This window comes from Geotrypetes seraphini, chromosome 4 (genome assembly GCF_902459505.1).
Source record: "Geotrypetes seraphini chromosome 4, aGeoSer1.1, whole genome shotgun sequence".
NCBI classification, from domain to species: Eukaryota; Metazoa; Chordata; class Amphibia; order Gymnophiona; family Dermophiidae; genus Geotrypetes; species Geotrypetes seraphini.
In genome coordinates, this window is record NC_047087.1 from 141,685,439 (window position 1) to 141,706,770 (window position 21,332).

The following is a 21,332-nucleotide window of genomic DNA, read 5'->3' on the forward strand; positions in this document are numbered from 1 at the left end:
CTCAACTACATGCACTGTCCTTCAGCGGGAACTAGAGAGCAGAGATTACGCGGATTCAATTATTGATGGGGTGTTGCTGTTTTCCAGAGCTGAGAAAAGCAACTGGAACATGGGAGTGGCAAGTCCTAGGAATTCTACAACTGCATTCTCTGTTCCTATAATGGTGCATCGGTAGAGGGCAGAAAGGGCAAAGGCAGAGTAGGGGGTACTGGCTATGGAGTTCTAGAGACCAAGGCAAGACTTCTGCAGTTTGGGGGTAAGGTGGGGTGAAATAGTGGAAAATTGGCCAGCAAGAGAGGCATGAGAGGGCAGGAAGGAAGAGGGACGAATGGAAAAAAAGGAGCTTTGAGTTGGTGATCCTGTTTGGGACAATGACTGATGTCCTACTAATGTTTTTCTTTTCCTCTTCCTAATGGCCAGAGAAAAAAAATCCTGCAAAAAAAAAAAAAAGATGATGATGATTCAGCAAATCAGTAAAATGGAGCACATTGCTGCTGAATGCTGGCCTTTGTAAAGCTTTCAGTCTCTTGATTAGTGTTCTGTTGGCACAAGACAGATACTTTTTGCTGCACTGCACAATGTGCTGCAAAACGTTTTAAAATAAGAATGACTCCCTGAAATATGTAGATACTACGGAACATGGTAAAAACCAGGATTTGCAGGATTCTCAGGATCTCCAGGATGTAGGGCAGACCACCTTAAGAATGGAATGCTCATTTTTTTAATGACTGCAACAGGCTGTCTTTCAGTGGGGAATTTCTCTGTAAAGTCCCGCCCCCTATGATGCAGTTCTATTCTTCTGTGGGTGGGCTTGGCAGAAGACAATGATGTCAGCAAAAGGGGAGGGGACTTCCTGCAGAATGACAGAAAATCAGTCAACACAGTTGGTACAAATTGCAAAGCTAAATAGTGGAAGCTGTGGCAGGGAGTGATTGTGGGGGTCTGAAAGAGGCATTAAATACAATCAATATGTTCCAGAAAGAAGAAATAAAAATAGCATACAAAATAAAGTGAAGGGGTGGCGGGGGGGGGGGGGGGACAGTGGCAGGAAACATCCACATTTTGTACTCCTTCCTTATCAAAAGCACAGGACCTACCAGGATCCTGCAATTCTGACCCCAGGAAGGGCTGCATCTATCTGGTTTCAGCACCCTCAACCAAGAAACATCCTCAAGGCAGGAAACATCCATTTCATGCTCTCTTTCCCCATCAAAAGCACAGGATATGTCAGGATGTTTCAGGATGTACCAGGATCCTGCAATTCTGACCTCAGGAAGGGCTGCATCTATCTGGTTTCAGCACCCTCAACCACCTATAAGACAGGAAACATCCATTATCCCAATCAAGCAGACAGCATATTCTCACATGTGGGTGACGTAATCCTTGGAGCCCTGGTAAAGACAGCTTAAAAAGTGTATTGCCACATTAAGAATTTTAAAAAGTTCACGACTGACCACACCACACTTGCGAGAGTGCCTTCCTGCCCTACCTAGGCTTGCGACTCCTCAGTTTTAAGTTTTCCGCAGAGCTAAGTTGTATTTTTTGAATGTCATTCAATTTTGTCTTGTTGCCTTCCCGCTCTCATTTATTTTCTTTTCTCCCTTTTTTCTTTCTTTAAAAAAATAATAAAGCGGGGTTTATTTTTTTCCTCTTGCAGGCAGAGAGCTAGAGGAGGTGAAGGTGGTATGGGTGAGAGTAGGAGAAGTGAGGGGGCACCTGCTGCTGTGATGTGGGTGAGGTTCAAGCAGGGAGAGAGTGGATGATCGAATGAGAGGGAGAAAGTGTTGGATCTTTAGAGAGTGGAGAAGAGGATAAGAGGAAGGGAGAGGCAATGGGTTTAAAGAGTGAGTGGTGAGGTGTTAAGGGATTCAGTGATCATTAATACCAGCAGGAGGGGGAGTAAGGGAATCATAACAGTGGAAGGAGGAAGAGGAACAGGGAAGAAACTTGCTTGTGGGCTAGTCTAGAGAGCAGAGTGTCACATGTCCATCTCAGTCATTGAGTTTGATTTGCCTGAGGTGCTCTTCCCAGCGATGTCCCATCCATTGATGGGTTATAAGAACTTTAGCAGGTGTAGCCCATATCTCTCACCGACTCACATTGTTGGTGTCTATGGTGCCTGGGCCTGGAACATCATGTTGAGTCCTGTTCATGTTGTTCATTGCTTCAGAAACATACCATCAAAAACCACAAATTAAAGCAGGAAAAGTTATTTGGCACCAGCATGAACGTCGATAAAACTTCCCAGCCATCAAAACCGACACTGGTGTCGGAGGACATCGCTCCCTCTGGTAAGCCTGTTAAGAAGCCACCAGCTTCCTGGTCTGTGTTGCAGGCCACTATGGCATTGAGTCCAATCATGCCAGCCAAGTGATAACCTCTCTTATGACTCGCTTCTTTTCCATCGAAAGTCACCCTCTCCGAGGCGAGCTGAGGCACCTTTGGTACCGGCAGAAAAGCCGACGGTACCGGTGCTGTCTTTTTGGGAAAAGCTGGATGTGCTTTTCCGCTTAGAATTTGGTGACATGTTTCACCTTATAACCTCTGCACTGACTGCTCTGGTACCGGCTCAGCCTGAGCATGACACTGTGAGGTCTGCTCTTCGGTACCTCATCGAAGCACCTCATAACACCGATCATCTCATCAATCCTGCACATCATTTTCTTGTCATTCAAGTTCATCAAGGCATCGTCGATCATCGCCTTCTCATTCCAGCAAATGTTCTTCCAAGAGGAAACACCATTCTCTTGCAGATACTTCCCAATGTCTCAGGTCTCTGACACGATCCCTTGTAAGAAACATCACTCTTCTCATCATGCTTGTAAACATACCAAGTCTTCCACACTGACTTCATCCAAAAAGAAGCATCCTCCTGACCACGCTTCTAAATGTCCACGGTCCCCAACTTCAGCTTCGACTTCATCATCTGATGGGTATCGGTGCAAACACAGACATCATCACAATTCATCTTCATAACCGCATGGAGAAGTCCGCATCTTCAGTTTGATTCAGATGCTGACTTCTCCATTTCCTCTACTGAGGTTTGTGACATGTCTGAGGAAAAATCTCCATGCCAGTCTCCTCCTAGAGTTAAATCTCCCATGGGAGGGCCATTGGGGGGTTGGTAGGAAGGGTTGGGCACCCTCCTGCTGCAATTGTCGGGGGGGCGGGTTCTGTCGGCAGGAAGGGTTGAGCACCTTCCTGTCACGATTGTCGGGGGGCAGGTTCTGTCAGCAGGAGGGCTTGGGCGCCCTCCTGCCACGATCGCTTGAGGGAGGGGAGACTTGCAGCCATAGCCGCGGCTACTATACTAATCATGGCAGGGAGATCCTTGCCACGATTAGGTATTGCGGCCGCGTCTACTTACCATGTAGGCCAGCATTTTGCAAGCCTACATTGTAAGCGTCTCCCATTCTGCTAGGTTCGCTTAAGGCTACCGCCTAGAATTAGGTGAGCTTAGGCGGGCTTGCGGGCCTCTCTAGGCTCCCTGGAGGCGCCTTTAATATAGGCAGCTTGCCTGAGGAGCATTTTTTTTTTTTTTTAGAAAAAGTGCCTCCCGATTGGCTGATTAGACAACTGTAGGATGCATACAGCTGCCTACAATCAGGAGCACTTTGCAGAATCAGGGCCCAAAAGTCCATTCCAGTATGCCCATCCGCAGTAACCATTATCTCTTCCTCTTTCTAAGAGATCCCACGTTCCTATCCCACGCTTTCTTTAATTCAGACACGGTCTCTGTCTCCACCACTTCTTCCAGGAGACTGTTCCATGCATCTACCAGCATTTCTGTAAAAAAGTATTTCCTTAGATTAGTCCTGAGACTATCACCTCTTAACTTCATCCGTTGCTCTCTCATTCCAGAGCTTCCTTTAAAATGAAAGAGACTTGACTCATTCACATTTATGCCAAATAAATAGTTATTTAAATGTCTCTATCATATCTCCCATTAATGTAATTATATTTACCATTCCTTCTTTCCAAATTGATCCGCAGTGCCTCTTCCCAGGGCCGGATTAATGGCCTAGGGCCCAAAACTGTCAGGGGGCGCCACTAAAGGAAGGTAAAAAGTCAACTCACCTTGCAATTTTTTTTTCAAATGGAAACAGCCCCCCCCCCCCCCCCCCGGCGATATCAACAGTGACAGCCCCTCCCCCCGGCATCAACGGCAATACGGCCAGCTCTGCTCCAGGAAGGTTCCGCGATGACTGCGTCTGCCGGTCCATCCCTTTCCGACATCACTTCTTCCGAAGTAAGTAAGTGACGTCGGAAGGGGATGGACTGGCAGACTCAGTCATTGCAGGACCTTCCTGGAGCAGAGTCGACAGCTTTGCTGTCCATGCCACCAGCTGTTCTAATGATTTCTGCTTTCGGGCTTCCTTTTGCCAAGGAGATCAGAGAGCAGAGCCGGCAGCATGGGACCTTGCATTTGTTTGGAGGGAGAGAGAAAGGAGCATTGAAGGGTGGTGGAGGGAGAGAAAGGGGGCAGGGTGGTATGGAAGGATGGTAGGAGAGAAAGGGGCATATGCTGATGGAATTGGTGTGTAGGGAAAGGGGACAAAGACATAAGGGGGAAAGATACTGGAGGGAATTGGGTTGGCGGGAAAGAAAGGGGGTAGATGCTGATGGAAGTGGGGAGAAGGGAGAGGAAAAGTGAAATGCCAGACCTTGGGGGTGTGGAAGAGGAAAGGGAAGAAGAGGAGAGGAAAGACATGCAAGGGAAGTGAAGAAAATGGATGCCAGACCAATGGGGGTGAAGGGAGAGAAGATGCCATATAGAAGGGGCAGAAAGAGGGTAGACAGTGGATGAAATGAAGAGTTACAAGAAGATAAGGAAAGCAGAAACCAGAGAAGACACGGTAGAAAAAATGTTTTTATTTTTTTTGCTTTAGGGGAGATGCATCGCTGTTTCTGTGGTGTTGCTATTTTTCCAGGTGGTTCAATTTAACCTTTGCCTACATATTTCTATTTTATCCCCACTTTTGCAAAACTGTAGAGCATTTTTTACTGCTGGCCATGGTGGTAACAGCTCCAACGCTCAGAATTCTATTACTGCATAGGTCCTGGACCTGTTGGGCCGCCGCGTGAGCGGACTGCTGGGCACGATGGATCTCAGGTCTGACACAGCAGAGGCATTGCTTATGTTCTTATGTTATGTTACCACCGAGGCTAAAAACCACACTACAATTTTGTAAAAGGGGGAGGGGTTAGTTTGTGATTACATATTCCATACTAGGCGAAGGTGTTTTCTGTGTTCTGTGTGTTCGAAAGACATGGTTTTCTGTTAGGATTGATCTGTACTAGTGTGGCTTGTTCAGTTTTACAATGGGTGTATTGATGTACTGATCACTGCAGATTTTCTAGGTACACTCTTGTGCGACATGTGGATTGTTTCTAAAAATCATGTTTTTCATACAGGTGGGGGGATGTCAAAAAAAATTATGGGCCCCAGGTGTCCCATATGCTGAGCACGTCACTGTGCTGAGGTTTTGCTTTTTCCCTTGGAAAAAAAATGACACACTTGTGACATCAGTGTCTCCCCTCTCTCTCTCTGTGCTACTAATTAAAAATAATAAATAGTAATACCATTGAGTGGCAGCAGCGAGAAGGGGGGCAGTGGCTACCGTGCAGGGCAGGAGAAGAAGAAGGAGGCGGTGGCTGGAAGTGGCACAGGACGCAGTTCCGCGGGCTGCTCTGGGGAATACTAGATTTTAAAGTGAATCTTGCAGTGGTGTCTTTGGCTGGTTACTGCCTGGAGAATGAGGCAAGCTGCAGGTCAGTGAGGCTCTACCCAGGGAATGTGTCATGTGATCCGGGGAGGGCGGGAGCTGCAGGCAGGTAGGTGATCCTCCTGTCTAGGGAACGCTGGCTGCAAACGGGGTGGTGGATGGGGATGTTGTGTTTAATATAGTAACATAGTAAATGACAGAGGATAAAGACTTGATCGGTCCATCTAGTCTGCCCCTAAGTTATACCAAATCCATGATTAGATTAACTAGTCTCTTCCTTGGGGGCGAGGCATGGGTGGGGCATGGCCAGGGATAGGGGGCCCAGTGTACTTGTGTGCCTAGGGGCCCTCAAAGAATTCTGCCCTGCCTCTTCCTTGCCCTGCAGATCCTGCAATTGTGTGGCTTTAATAAGATCTTTAACATATAACACTGCTCCCCCTCCTTTTCTTCATGAACAGATTATAGTCTTTAATAAGATCTTTAACATATAACTACTCCCCCTCCTTTTCTTCATGAACAGATTATAGCCCAGTATAACTACATCCCAATCATGGGTCTCCGTGATCACCACTATATCCAACTCATCTTTAATCACAGCTTCTAGATCCAGAATCCTGTTTTCCATACTTCAAACATTAGTATATACTGCTTTCCAGACATTGCCCCTTTTCCCATCCGTGTAGAGCAGCGGTCTCAAACTCAAACCCTTTGCAAGACCACATTTTAGATTTGTAGGTACTTGGAGGGCCACAGAAAAAATAGTTAATGTCATATTATAGAAATGACAACTTTGCATGAGGTAAAACTTGTTATAGTTTATAAATCTTTCCTTAATTGCTTCTGATAATTTCAGCTATACACAGCTGAAAGCAGTGCAACATGCAGAAAGTGAAATTTAGATAGTTTTTCCACTTTCTGCATGTTGCACTGCTTTCAGCCGTGTATAGCTGAAATTATCAGAAGCAATTAAGGAAAGATTTATAAACTATAAAGAGTTTACCTCATGCAAAATTGTGATTTAGATTCTAAAGTATCAATGCAAGAGACAAGATTTTGGTGTAGTCCTCTAAGGTTTTTCTGTAGAGGAGAGAATCAATATCCGACTTGTGCCTGGAAAACTTGTGCCTTAAGTGTCTGGTGGTCGCATCTGCAACCGCCTTCAGCTCTCACCTCCTCCAGCACCAGGACACAACCACCATCTTATATCAAGCAGTCACCGCAAGGAGAGGTGCCAAATTTTGCAAGAGTTCACGACATTACGTACACATGCACAAATTGCACTGCCTCCAGTGGTTACCTTACATTCTGGAACGTTGCCCGCCTTCCCTGCTACCCCTGTCCAGCAGTTGCCCTTCTCCCTTCCTTTTACCTACCCCCTCTCCAGCAGCACCCCTTCCCTGCTCCCCTGTCCAGCAGCACCCTTTCCCTGCCCCCTGTCCAGCAGTAGCCCTTCCCCCTTCCTTTTACCTCCCCTGCCCAGAAGTAGCCCTTCTTCCTTCCTTTTACCTCCCCTATCCAGCAGCACCCCCTCCCTGCCAAACAGTAGCCCTTCTCCCTTCCTTTTACCGCCCTCTCTCCAGCAGCACCCATTCCCTGGTTCCCCTGTCCAGCAGTAGCCCTTCTCCCTTTTACCTACCCCTCTCCAGCAGCACCCCTTCCCTGATCCCCCCTGTCCAGCAGTAGCCCTTCTCCCTTCCTTTTATTCCCCCCTGTCCAACAGTAGCCCTTCTCTCTTCCTTTTATCTCCCCCTGACCAGCAGTAGCACTTCTCCCTTTCTTTTACCTCCCCTTGTCCAGCAACACCCCTTCCCTGCTCCCCCTGTCCAGTTTCATCAGGCAGTCTTTCGGCTTTTGTTAGGACGGCCCATCTCACATTATCAAAGTGGGCCGGCCTAGCAAAGACCCGGAAGCTGCTTGATGAAACAGAGGCTGCTATCGCTGCTGGTCCGGGGCTAAGAAGTGGCGTCCCGGCAGCTTAGGCAGAAGGCAGGAAGTTAGCGGCGTCAGACATTGGAGCAGAAGATCAGCTGAAGCAGGCACAGGTGATCGGCAGCAGGCGAATTATTGTACTGTTCATGTGGAGCATAGATGCACAGATTTTGAAGTGTGCATGCGTGCTAAGGGTTTTATTATAGCGGATGATTAATATCTGTTTTGATTTTGGTTTCTTTATCGCTGTTGTATTCACCTGTAATAACTGAGCTCCTCTTTGTTATGTTTATAAGCTTTTATTGTGTGTTTAATTATGCCATGCTTCTATTCATGTTATGCTTTAAATGTCATATGTTTTTTTGATTTTGATTGGTTTTATACATACTTTCTTTGAACATGCTACAAATTACACTGTTTTTATTCACAATATGTTTTCATTCAAGTCATGTTCTGATTATTTGATGCTTTATATCACAAGTGTCAAACTCAAGGACTGCGGTAAGAATTTGGCCCACCTGGCCATTTTATGAGGCCCACAGAGTGATGCGGCATTTTCATTACCACCTCCTCCTTCTCTTATCTTCCTATACTCCTGCCTTTAAGCACACCCCATTAACAATTCTCCTGCACTGGCATAAAAACTGTACTGATTTTTTTCCAACTTTGTTGTTCATTCTAAATTTAGTTGCTTTGTAGTAAATTCTAAAAGATGCGGAGGTATGGGTGTGGTTATAAGGGGAGATGAGGAGGCCACAACAGCTAAATTTATAATGTACTACCAAGTCAATGCTTGTTTTCCTTATTTCTCTCTCTACCTCCTCCTTCTCTTGCCTTTTTACACTTCTGCGTTAAAGCATACCTCATTAACAATTCTCCTGCACTGGCATAATACCTGCACTTGCTAGTTCATAGTAAATTTATTTGGTTTGTAGTTCATTCTAAAAGATGTGGAGGTATGGGTAAGGCTATAAGGGGAGATGAGGAGGCCACAACAGCTAAATTTATAATGTACTACAAAATCAGTGCATATTTTCCATATTTCTCTCTGTACTTCCTCCCTCTCTTGTCTTGCTACACTCCTGCCTTTAAGCACACCCCATTAACAATTCTCCTGCACTGGTATAAAACCTGCTCTGGTTTGTTCCCATTTTGTAGTTCATTTGTACACTTAGCTGCTTTGTGGTTCATGTGTACATTTAGCTGCTTTGTAATTTATGTGTAGATTTAGCTTTCTTTATAGTTCATTTGTATATTTAGCTGCTTTGTGGTTCATATATACATTTAGGTGCTCTCTTGTTCTTGTGTACATTTAGGTGCTTTGTGGTTGTTGGGTACATTTAGGTGCTTTGTGTTTCTTGTGTACATTGAGCTGCTTTGTGGTTCATTTGTACTTTGAACTCATATTTCTCTCTCTACCTCCTCCCTCTCTTATCTTCCTACACTCCTGCCTTTAAGCACACCCCATTAACAATTCTCCTGCACTGGTATAAAATCTGCTCTGGTTTGTACCCAGTTTGTAGTTCATTTGTACACTTAGCTGCTTTGTGGTCCATGTGTACATTTAGCTGCTTTGTAGTTTATGTGTAGATTTAGCTTTCTTTGTAATTCATTTGTATATTTAGCTGCTTTGTGGTTCATATGTACATTTAGGTGCTCTCTGGTTCTTGGGTACATTTAGGTGCTTTATAGTTCTTGGGTACATTTAGGTGCTTTGTGGTTCTTGTGTACATTGAGCTGCTTTGTGGTTAATGTGTACATTGAGCTTTCTTTGTGGTTCATTTGTATATTTAGCTGTTGTGTGGTTCATATGTACATTTAGGTGCTTTCTAGTTCTTGTGTACATTTATGTGCTTTGTGGTTGTTGGGTACATTTAGGTGCTTTATGGTTCTTGTGTACATTGAGCTGCTTTGTGGTTAATGTGTACATTGAGCTGCTTTGTGGTTCATTTGTACATTGAGCTGCTTTGTGGTTCATTTGTACATTGAACTCTTATTTCTCTCTCTACCACCTCCCTCTCTAATCCTCCAACACTCTTGCCTTTAAGCACACCCCATTAACAGTTCTCCTGCACTGGCATAAAATCTGTTCTGATTTTTTCAAACTTTGTTGTTCATTCTAAATTTAGTTGCTTTGTAGTTCATTTTAAAAGATGTTGAGGTATGGGTATGGCTATAAGGGGAGTTAAGGAGGCCACAACAGCTAAATTTATAATGTACTACAAAGTCAATCAGTATTTTCCTTATTTCTCTCTCTACCTCCTCCCTCTGTTGTCTTGCTACACTCCTGCCTTTAAGCACACCCCATTAACAATTCTCCTGCACTGGTATAAAACCTGCTCTGGTTTGTTCCCATTTTGTGGTTCATTTGTACACTTAGCTGCTTTGTGGTTCATGTGTACATTTAGCTGCTTTGTAGTTTATGTGTAGATTTAGCTTTCTTTGTAATTCATTTGTATATTTAGCTGCTTTGGGGTTCATATATATATTTAGGTGCTTTCTTGTTCTTGTGTACATTTAGGTGCTTTGTGGTTGTTGGGTAAATTTAGGTGCTTTTTGGTTCTTGAGTACATTTAGGTGCTTTGTGTTTCTTATGTACATTGAGCTGCTTTGTGGTTGATGTGTACATTGAGCTGTTTTGTGGTTCATTTATACATTGAACTCTTATTTCTCTCTCTCTACCTCCTCCCTCTCTTATCTTACTACACTCCTGCCTTTAACACACCCCATTAACAATTCTCCTCCACTGGCATAAAAACTGCACTGATTTTTTTCTAACTTTGTTGTTCATTTTAAAAGAAGCGGAGGTATGGGTGTGGGTATAAGGGGAGATGAGGAGGTCACAACAGCTAAATTTATAATAAACTACCAAGTAAATGCTTGTTTTCCTTATTTCTCTCTCTACCTCTTCCCTCTCTTGCCTTTACACTTCTGCGTTTAAGCATACCTCATTAACAATTCTCCTGCACTGGCATAATACCTGCACTTGCTAGTTCATAGTAAATTTATTTGGTTTGTAGTTCATTCTAAAAGTGATCGGAGGTATGGGTGTGGCTATAAGGGGAGATGAGGAGGCCACAACAGCTAAACTTATAATGTACTACAAAGTCAATGCGTATTTTCCATATTTCTCTCTGTACTTCCTCCCTCTCTTGTCTTGCTACACTCCTGCCTTTAAGCAAACCCCATTAACAATTCTCCTGCACTGGTATAAAACCTGCTCTGGTTTGTTCCCACTTTGTAGTTCATTGTACACTTAACTACTTTGTGGTTCATGTGTACATTTAGCTTCTTTGTAGTTCATGTGTTTATTTAGCTGCTTTGCGGTTCATATGTACATTTAGGTGCTTTGTGGTTCTTGGGTACATTTAGGTGCTTTGTGGTTGATGTGTACATTGAGCTGCTTTGTGCTTCATTTGTACATTGAACTCTTATTTCTAACTCCTCTCTCTCTTATCTTCCTACACTCCTGCCTTTAAGCACACCCCATTAACAATTCTCCTGCACTGGTATAAAACCTGGTCTGGATTGTTCCCAGTTTGTAGTTCATTTGTACACTTAGCTGCTTTGTGGTTCATGTGTACATTTAGCTGCTTTGTAGTTTTTGTGTAGATTTAGCTTTCTTTGAGGTTTATTTGTATATTTAGCTGCTTTGTGGTTCATACGTACATTTAGGTGATCTCTGGTTCTTGTGTACATTTAGGTGCTTTGTAGTTCTTGGGTACATTTAGGTGCTTTATGGTTCTTGTGTACACTAAGATGCTTTGTGGTTCTTGTGTACATTGAGCTGCTTTGTGGTTAATGTATACATTGATCTTTCTTTGTGGTTCATTTGTATATTTAGCTGCTTTGTGGTTCATATGTATATTTAGGTGCTTTCTATTTCTTGTGTATATTTAGGTGCTTTGTGGTTGTTGGGTACATTTAGGGGCTTTGTGGTTCTTGCGTACATTGAGCTGCTTTGTGGTTCATTTGTACATTGAACTCTTATTTCTCTCTCTACCTCCTCCCTCTCTTATCTTACTACACTCCTGCCTTTAACACATACCATTAACAATTCTCCTGCACTGGCATAAAAACTGCACTGATTTTTTCCAACTTTGTAATTCATTTTAAAAGATGCGAAGGTATGGATGTGGCTATAAGGGGAGATGAGGAGGCCGCAACAGCTAAATTTATAATGTACTACCAAGTCAATGCTTGTTTTCCTTATTTCTCTCTCTATTGCCTTCTTTACACTTCTGCGTTTAACCACACCCCATTAACAATTCTCCAGCTCTGACAAAATACCTGCACTTGGTAGTTCATAGTAAATTTAGTTGCTTTGTAGTTCATTCTAAAAGTGATCGGATGTATGGGTGTGGCTATAAGGGGAGATGAGGAGGCCACAACAGCTAAATTTATAATATACTACCAAGTCAATGCTTGTTTTCCTTATTTGTCTCTTTACCTCTTCCTCTCTTGCCTTCTTACACTTCTGCGTTTAAGCATACCTCATTAACAATTCTCCTGCACTGGTATAAAACCTGCTCTAGTTTGATCCCACTTTGTAGTTCACTGTACACTTAACTGCTTTGTGGTTCATGTGTATAATCAGCTTCTTTGTAGTTCATGTGTACATTTAGCTTTCTTTGTGGCTCATTAGTATATTTAGCTGCTTTGCGGTTCATATGTACATTTATCTGCTTTGTGGTTCTTATGTACATTTAGGTGCTTTGTGGTTCTTGGGTACATTTAGGTGCTTTGTGGTTGATGTGTACATTGAGCTGCTTTGTGCTTCATTTGTACATTGAACTCTTATTTCTCTCTAACTCCTCTCTCTCTTATCTTCCTACACTCCTGCCTTTAAGCACACCCCATTAACAATTCTCCTGCACTGGTATAAAACCTGTTCTGGTTTGTTCCTAGTTTGTAGTTCATTTGTACACTTAGCTGCTTTGTGGTTCATGTGTACATATAACTGCTTTGTAGTTTATGTGTAGATTTAGCTTTCTTTGAGGTTCATTTGTATATTTAGCTGCTTTGTGGTTCATATGTACATTTAGTTGCTCTCTTGTTCTTGTGTACATTTAGGTGTTTTGTGGTTGTTGTGTACATTAAGCTTTCTTTGTGGTTCATTTGTATATTTAGCTGCTTTGTGGTTCATATGTACATTTAGGTGCTTTGTACTTCTTGTGTACATTTAGGTGCTTTGTGGTTGTTGGGTACATTTAGGTGCTTTATGGTTCTTGTGTACATTTAGGTGCTTTGTATGTACATTGAGTTGCTTTGTGGTTGATTTGTACATTGAACTCTTATTTCTCTCTCTACCTCCTCCCTCTCTTATCTTACTATACTCCTCTCTTTAACACACACCATTAACAATTCTGCTGCACTGGCATAAAAACTGCACTGATTTTTTCCAACTTTGTAGTTCATTTTAAAAGATGCGGAGGTATGGATGTGGCTATAAGGGGAGATGAGGAGGCCACAACAGCTAAATTTATAATGTACTACCAAGTCAATGCTTGTTTTCCTTATTTCTCTCTCTACCTCCTCCCTCTCTTGCCTTCTTACACTTCTGCCTTACCCCATTAAAAATTCTCCTGCACTGGCATAATACCTGCACTTGGTAGTTCATAGTAAATTTAGTTGGTTTGTAGTTCATTCTAAAAGTCATCGGAGGTATGGGTTTGGCTATATGGGGAGATGAGGAGGCCACAACAGCTAAACTTATAATGTACTACCAAGTCAATGCTTGTTTTCCTTATGTTTTTAACCTTGTTTCTTTTATATTGAATTGTATTTCTCCCCATAATTTTACCCTTCTTTGATCATATATGTTAATCAGTCCTGTTGCTTATGTTTAGTCATGTGATTTTATGTTATGTACTTTTATGATATTTTAACATGTTTTAATATTAAGTCTTTTTAATTTGTATGTTTACCCTAACTTTGTAATTTATAGCTGTACATCGCTTAGACCCTGGTATAGGCGATTTATCAAATCTTATAATAAACTTGGAAACTTGGTTTTCCTTATTTCTCTCTCTACCTCTTCCCTCTCTTGCCTTCTTACACTTCTACATTTAAGCATACTTCATTAACAATTCTCCTGCACTGGCATAATACCTGCACTTGCTAGTTCATAGTAAATTTATTTGGTTTGTAGTTCATTCTAAAAGATGTGCAGGTATGGCTATGGGTATACCATTTCAAGCAATGATGAAAAAGGCCAGAGAGGAAGGGCAATTAGAGGCAGAGGATATGAAAGATTTAATTCAAGCCTACCCAGTCACATATGCCCAAGATCCTAATTGTCCAAGGATAGATAGCTACTTATCAACCATTATCCTTTGCAATGTTGCGAGAAATTCATAAATCTATTTCAGAGACAGATTTACAAAGTAATTTCACAGCTGGGTTATTTGAGACCCTGGCTGGGGCGCATACTTTAATACCACAAGATTGGAAAGACATTATATGCATGGTATTGACTACGGGTCAATATGTTATGTGGGATAGTGAATATCAAAGGGAAGCTCAACGGAGAGCTTTATAGTCTGTAGGGCTTTACACCCCAGATAATCATTTTCATATTGATAGGATTCAGAATAATATAGCACTTTCCTTATTAATCCTTCTGCAGAAACACCAACCTATTGTGGTTTTAGGCCAACTAACCCCAGATAATCGTTTACATATAGTGGAATGGATCTATTTACCACATACGCCCCTAAAAATATCAGCTCTCCTCCCTACATGTATAGTTCGCTAATATGTAAGGCAAGAAATACAGCCTTAGACATTATGGGATTAAGAACATAAGAAGTTGCCTCCGCTGGGTCAGACCAGAGGTCCATCGTGCCCAGCAGTCCACACCTGCAGCGGCTCATCAGGTCCATGACCTGTTAGGTGGTCCCTGACTTTTCCTATAACCTATCTCTACTTCTATCTGTACCCCTCAATCCCCTTATCCTTCAGGAATTTATCTAAACCTTCCTTGACCCCCCCCCCAGCGTGTTCTGTCCTATCACAACCTCTGGGAGCACGTTCCATGTGTCCACCACCCTCTGAGTAAAGAAGAACTTCCTAGCATTTGTTCTAAACCTGTCCCCTTTCAATTTCTCCGAGTGCCCCCTTGTACTTGTGGTTCCCCAGTCTGAAGAATCTGTCCCTGTCTACCTTCTCTATGCCTTTCAGGATTTTGAAGGTTTCTATCATGTCTCCTCTAAGTTTCCGCTTTTCCAGGAAGAATAGCCCCAGCTTTTCCAACCTGTCAGCATATGAAAAGTTTTCCATACCTCTTACCAATTTAGTCGCTCTTCTCTGGACTTCCTCAAGTATTGCCATGTCCTTTTTGAGGTACGGCGACCAGTACTGGACGCAGTACTCCAGATGAGGACGCACCATTGCACGATACAACGGCATGATGACTTCCTTCGTCCTTGTCGTGATACCCTTTTTGATGATACCCAACATTCTGTTTGCTTTCTTTGAGGCTGTCACACATTGTGCCGATGCTTTCATTGTTGTATCCACCAACACACCCAGGTCTCTTTCAAGGTTACTTACCCCTAGCAATGATCCCCCCATTTTGTAGCTGAACATCGGGTTCTTTTTCCTACATGCATGACCTTGCATTTCTCTATATTAAAGCTCATTTCCCACTTTTTTGCCCACTCTTCCAGTCTCGTTAGGTCCTTTTGCAGGTCTTCACAGTCTTCCATGGCTCTAACCCTGCTGCAGAGTTTGGTGTCATCTGCAATTGGTATCTATCACCGTTCCCATTTCACAAGATCAATGGGACTTTCTTTTTAAATATAATGATGAACTGCAAATTGCCTTAACAAATTACACTGGTCATATTTGTCATCATTATCCTAAAGATAAACGATTAATTCTAGTTGCAGAAGGCGTTTTGGATTTTCATTCTGCACTAAGCTTAATACCTATAATTGACGCTCTGTCTATACAGATGGCAGCAAGACACGTGGAGTCGTGCACTGGACCCAAGAAAAAACTTCTCACGTCTTATTCACTCCCCCGCAACAATCCGCTCAGTGATCAGAAGTAGCCGCTTATTCTTGCACTGCAAACCTTTTCCCATTGTCCATTGAACCTGATTACAGTCTGTACATTCGTAATTTAATTTACCAGCTTCCTGGTGCCTACGTCATCTCGGCAATTGATGACAACTTACTATCATTGTTTCTTGAATTACTCTCGTTATTGTCGACACGTAAACACTCTCTTAGCGTGTTTCATATTCGTAGGCATGAAAATCTTCCTGGAGTCATTTCTGCAGGAAATAATATTGCGGACGCTGCAACCAGGAAGGTTTTTGCACAATTTACTACCCCCATAAAAAAAATCATGCATTCTTTCACAAAAATGCTAAAGCCTTGGTAAAAATGTTTAAAATTACATTAAATCAAGCTACAACTATAGTTCAATCTTGCCCACAATGCTCACAGCTTCATTCGGCTGCTGAGTATGGTGTAAACCTCAGGGAACTTGCAGTAAATCAAGTGGATGTCACACAATATCCCCCTTTCGGGAAATGGAAATATCTACACGTTACTATTGACACCTATTCTGGTTATCTTTGGGTAACGTCACAAACTGGAGAAACAACTAATCAAGTAATTAATCATATGTTACAATGCATTGCTGTTATGGGAAACCCGAAAACTTTAAAAACAGATAATGGTGCTGCAATGCTTTTTCTGAGTTTTGCTTACAATGGGATATCCAATTGATTCACGGTTTGCTTTATAATTCTACAGGATTAGCCCTTGTAGAACGTGCAAACCGTACACTAAAATCTTATCTATTAAAACAGAAACCAGTGAAATATGCCGTTCCTAATATGAGACAGGTTCAAATGTCTTTATCCATTGTTTTATTCACTATTAACCATTTGAACTATTTTTCAGAGTACTCTGCATATGATAAACATCATCAAAAGGCAGTTCTATTACCACAACCTTTGGTTAAATATAAACTGTCTCCTAATCCTGTCTGGCATGGACCTGCTCCCTTAATAACCTGGGGGAGGTGCTATGCGGCTGTTTCAACTCCTACAGGTCCGGTTTGGGTACCGAGCAGACACGTCCGACCTGCATGCGCAGCTGCTGACACACCTCCTGTTCCTATCTCCGAAACTACAGCAGAAGCTGCTAATACGCCGCCTGTTCATATCTCAGAAGCTACAGCAGCAGAAAGAAATGTCGTGACACAAGCATCTGCAGAACCCCATTCCTGAGTTTGATTTCATCTTAAGGCGACCACAAGTTCCCATACCACAGCAAGACGACCGGAAAAGAAAGCGTTATTTAAGACTAATCCTGTGACTTGGGGACACATTAAAAGCTTAAGTGACCAAGCCATTCTCACATTGAAACAAAATGACAAGAACATGACTCCTGAAAATTTTACTGCTATTTTTGCACAATTAACTTATAATTCTTTAATGATTGTTATTTGTTTGTTAACTTTTCTTAGTCTTCCTTTACCTTCTGCTGGGGAATCATGGGAGCAAAGAATGCAATATAACATTTGGGAAAAAAATAGCAGATATCTCAGAGAATGACAACTTTTGCTTACAGCAAAGCATAGATGCACACACTTTGCTAGGTTCTTGTTTAATTCCAGTATGTAAAGCACCAGGGGGAATAGGAAATATTTCCCAACTAACCAATTTTATGACTGAAGATGAAGTATCATATACCATGTTTACATCATGGGGACAAGTAGCCCGAAAATTATCCTGGGATGCCATGATCATTTATACCCCCATAGTAGCAAATCACAAAAATCTGTCATGTGCTAGGGTACAAAATTGTACTAGAAATTGCATTAACAATGGACTAGCTTTATGGAACTGTTCGCATTTTGTAAATATTTCATATATTAATGCTCACCTTGTTCTTCCTTCAGGATGGTTTTGGACATGTGGAAAGCAAACATGGAATTATATTCCCGCTAATTTAACACACAATACCCAATGCTGCCTGAGTAGATTAGCGGCAGCCTTAGTAAATAAAAAGCAATTGATTAATCCCAGGATTACTAAAGAAAGATACTCTGTCTCTATAACCTCTGATAGTTATGCCTTAAATAACCAGTGTGATAGTAAATGTCAACTTGCTCTCAAAAGCTGAAATTGTCTCTTTGGCTGTCTCTTTAGTTGGTGTACCTGGGTTAGCATTATATAATCAAAAAACTTTAGCCTGATTAGCTTGTGCATTAGCTAAAAACATTAAATCATACCTCACACGCACTTAGCTTGCTAAATCAAGAGCAAAATGAAATACGGACAGCTGTGTTAAACAACAGAGCCGCTATAGATTATCTCTTACTATTACATCATCACGGCTGCGAAACCATTAAAAATGTGTTGTTTCAATCTCACCGATAACAGAAACAGTATAAATGAACAAATTCAGCAACTACATGAATTGGACTCTAATATGCGTCAAGACATCTTACCTCAGTGGTGAAATGCTGTATGGTCCTGGATTCCATCTGGCCAATTTATCCGGGTCCTTTTGCAATATCTACTCATTGGAATAGGTCTCGATTACTCTCTGTTGTTTTGTTCAATGCCTGTCTTCTTTGTTTAACTTATGCATAAGTCCATGTCATGGTCGATACCGCAAATTATCCCGAGCAGATTTGCCTTACCTCTATATTATGTTCAAAGTTTATTTTAGCTTTTCCTCAGTTTTCACTCTCCCCTCCCTGAAGTTCTTTCCATTCATGTTCTCTTCTTTTTTCTAAAAGATTGAATTGTAGTTCTGCCCTTTCTTACCTTATGTTTCTATTAGTCTGTAAGTCCGTCAGTCTAACCTATTATTTTAAAAATTAAATGGCATATTTAATCGCATGCCTATACTTTTTATTAAAGTTGTATTTCGCTTAGTAAATTAAATAAGCGATTCATCAAACCAAAATAAAACTTGAAACTTAAAAATAGTAAAGGGGAAATGAAGGGATGCAGTTCTGAAACAGGGCAAGATCAGCACACTGATTTCTAAGCCCTGTGGAAGAATGCTGAATCGTTTCCTCTTCCCCTTTGTCACAAATTAACCCTTATCTTATTTAAGTAGTCCTTATATGGAAAGCTACTTCAGCAGACAGACTTTGCAGAAGCAGGCCTCTGTCGCGCTCTGAGCTTAAGGGTGATCACGAGGTGCATGCATTATAACCTTTAGAATGTCATATGCGATGGTAAGCTTTAGAATCATTAGATGTGTAAACAAGGGAATCACTTTACTGTAACCTTTATAATGTATTCAGATGTCACGTGAGATGGTAGCCTTGAGAATTACATTAGACATGTAAACAAGGGAGTTACCTTGGCGTAATCAGCGCTGTAAATGCATGTTGAGACTGTAACCTTGCAAATCATTAGATAAGTAAATAAGGGAGTTAAGATACTCAATAAAAGGATTAGAGGCTTTCCATTTAAGGACGTCTCATCCCAATCTGAGTCCTGTGTGAAGCCTCATCCCTACAGATTGGGAACAGGGCAGTCCACCAATTTGAATTTTGGTAGGAAAGTCAGTTGGTCAGAAATTTGAATTTTGTGAAAGTTCATAGAATGGAAAAGTCTCTGGTAGGCTTAAAGATGTTCTCCCTGTGGAGCTGGGTTAGATGTTCTCTCAGGGTTTCGGCAGCTGGCATTGTGCTTGTTGCAGGTTTACGAGTCTCGCTGCATCTTTGTCAGGTAGAAACTGACGTTTCAGCCATCCTGTTGTGGCTTTCTTCAGGGTATGCTCTGAAGTCTGCAGTGTGACTTTGGAAATAGTGGTTTCACTGACCTGATTGGGAACATCTTTAAACCTAACAGAGACTTTTCCATTCTATGGACTTTCACAACAAAATTCAAATTTCTGACCACAGGTGAAAGGACATAGCTTAACACACCAGACACCTCTATTAACAGACTTAGTAAAATTAGCCCCATTATTTTGTATTAATATAGGGTATAGTGTGCAGCCTTGAAGGAAATTCAGACATCAGAGGAAGATTTTTCTCCAATAACTTGAATGTCTGGTTTTATATGGTTTCTTTCCTAGAGAACCTGGTATATTGGGATGTCAGCATTGTAATCATAGCAACACAAGCAACCCAGAGCCTTGGTTTCCCATGTTGAGAGAGAGAAAGAACTTCACATATATAGAGGATCAATGTAATAACCATGAAAGCTTTTGGAAAAGAGAACCTGGTTAGTTTAAGTACAATTGAATCCTCAGGTCTGTCTCCAAGAATCTCTGCCAGCCTCATGCCTTTTATTAGGATTTAGATCAAAATTGCATAAACATATTATCTGATAAAAGAAGTCATTAATCACGTCATTTTCATGTCAAAAAACCCCCATTCCCATGCCTGAAAAACAAACAAACATAGGCACCAGGACTAGATGCAATCAGATGTGATGATGTTCCACAGAAGATGCATAAAAGTTATCACTAGTGCATAACATAATAGAGCATATTTGATTCTGTTTACCCATCAACCTGCTCTGCATCTAAAGGTTGTACCCTTTCTTAGTTCCCTGTTCGCTTTCTATATTGCTTAATAACCCTTGTTCTCTTTAGCCTCAAGGTTGCTGCAGATGTCCGGAATGGGCATTTCATTAGCAAGCATTTTTACTTGCTTCTTATCAGGGCACAGAGCAATGAAACTGTAAACAATTTAATCAACATAACACTTCATTCTCAGGGACAATCAAGCTGTAAGCATAACATTTAATTGCCAGGGATTTGATTTCCACAGCAAAACTCTGCTCTTATGTCTAAAATTTCACAGCTTATGCAAAACTGCTCTTGTTAAAAAAAAAAAAAAATCCCCCTCTGATTCCCCCCCCTCCCCAGGATCATACATGATGCCCAATTTCTCCATAACACTGTGGCCAGTGAAAATATCATGACAAGTAGCTGGATAAGCATCAAATTCTTGAGTAAAAGAACTATAAGCACTATGTTTGCACAGATGAGGGAGAAACACCAGTCTAACAGTGTCCTCGGGCCAGCCTTCACAGTATCCAAAACAATGGCTGACTCACTAGTATTCTGCTTACAAAGTTTAATTTCTGCCATCCGGTGCTACAGCTGCAGATGCTTCAGGTGTGGCTGCAACAGAAGCTTCTGATGTGGTAGCTGACTCCACAGGATCTTTAGATGCTACAGGGAAAGGTAGTGAAGCAGTCTTCTTGCATTGGGAGAGATGAATCCATGTGGAAAGTCCTTGTAGCTTTACTGTCGAATGTATGGCCCATGGTAGGTATCCAAAAGTGATGTGCGTGGTCTGGGTACCTTCATATGCACGTAATCCCCAGGTTGCAGGCAGATACAGTTGGAAGGCTTACCTGTTGGTAGCCTGAAGTATTTCACCTGAATGCAAATAGAAAGCAAGTGGATAAAGCAATTTATCAGGACAAATAACCAACTCGCCCTTTTTTCAATACCCCTCCACTGTAGGGTTCTCTAATGGGGGTCAGTTGAGGTGAAATGTTCTTTTAATTGTTCCAACGCAGTTATTTCCGGGGGCAGCTTGGGGCATAAAGGTAACAAATAAATTGGAGTTAGTTTCCCAAGGGCTGCTGCTTTAGTAGATTGATCTGCAAACTGTTTCCCCTTACTGGTTGTATCCAGCCCTCTAGTATGCACTGCACACTAACACAGCAAC

General features: G+C 41.9%; 1 long non-coding RNA gene across 1 annotated transcript in view; it reads right to left on the minus strand.

Annotated features, from left to right (window-relative positions):
* Positions 1–20,516: 20,516 nt before the first annotated feature.
* The window catches only part of LOC117358738, a 38,710-nt gene continuing 37,894 nt past the window's right edge, over positions 20,517–21,332 (minus strand). The window contains exon 3 of the long non-coding RNA XR_004539070.1: positions 20,517–21,037. This is a non-coding gene — a long non-coding RNA (uncharacterized LOC117358738). The remainder of the gene's footprint in view (positions 21,038–21,332) is intronic.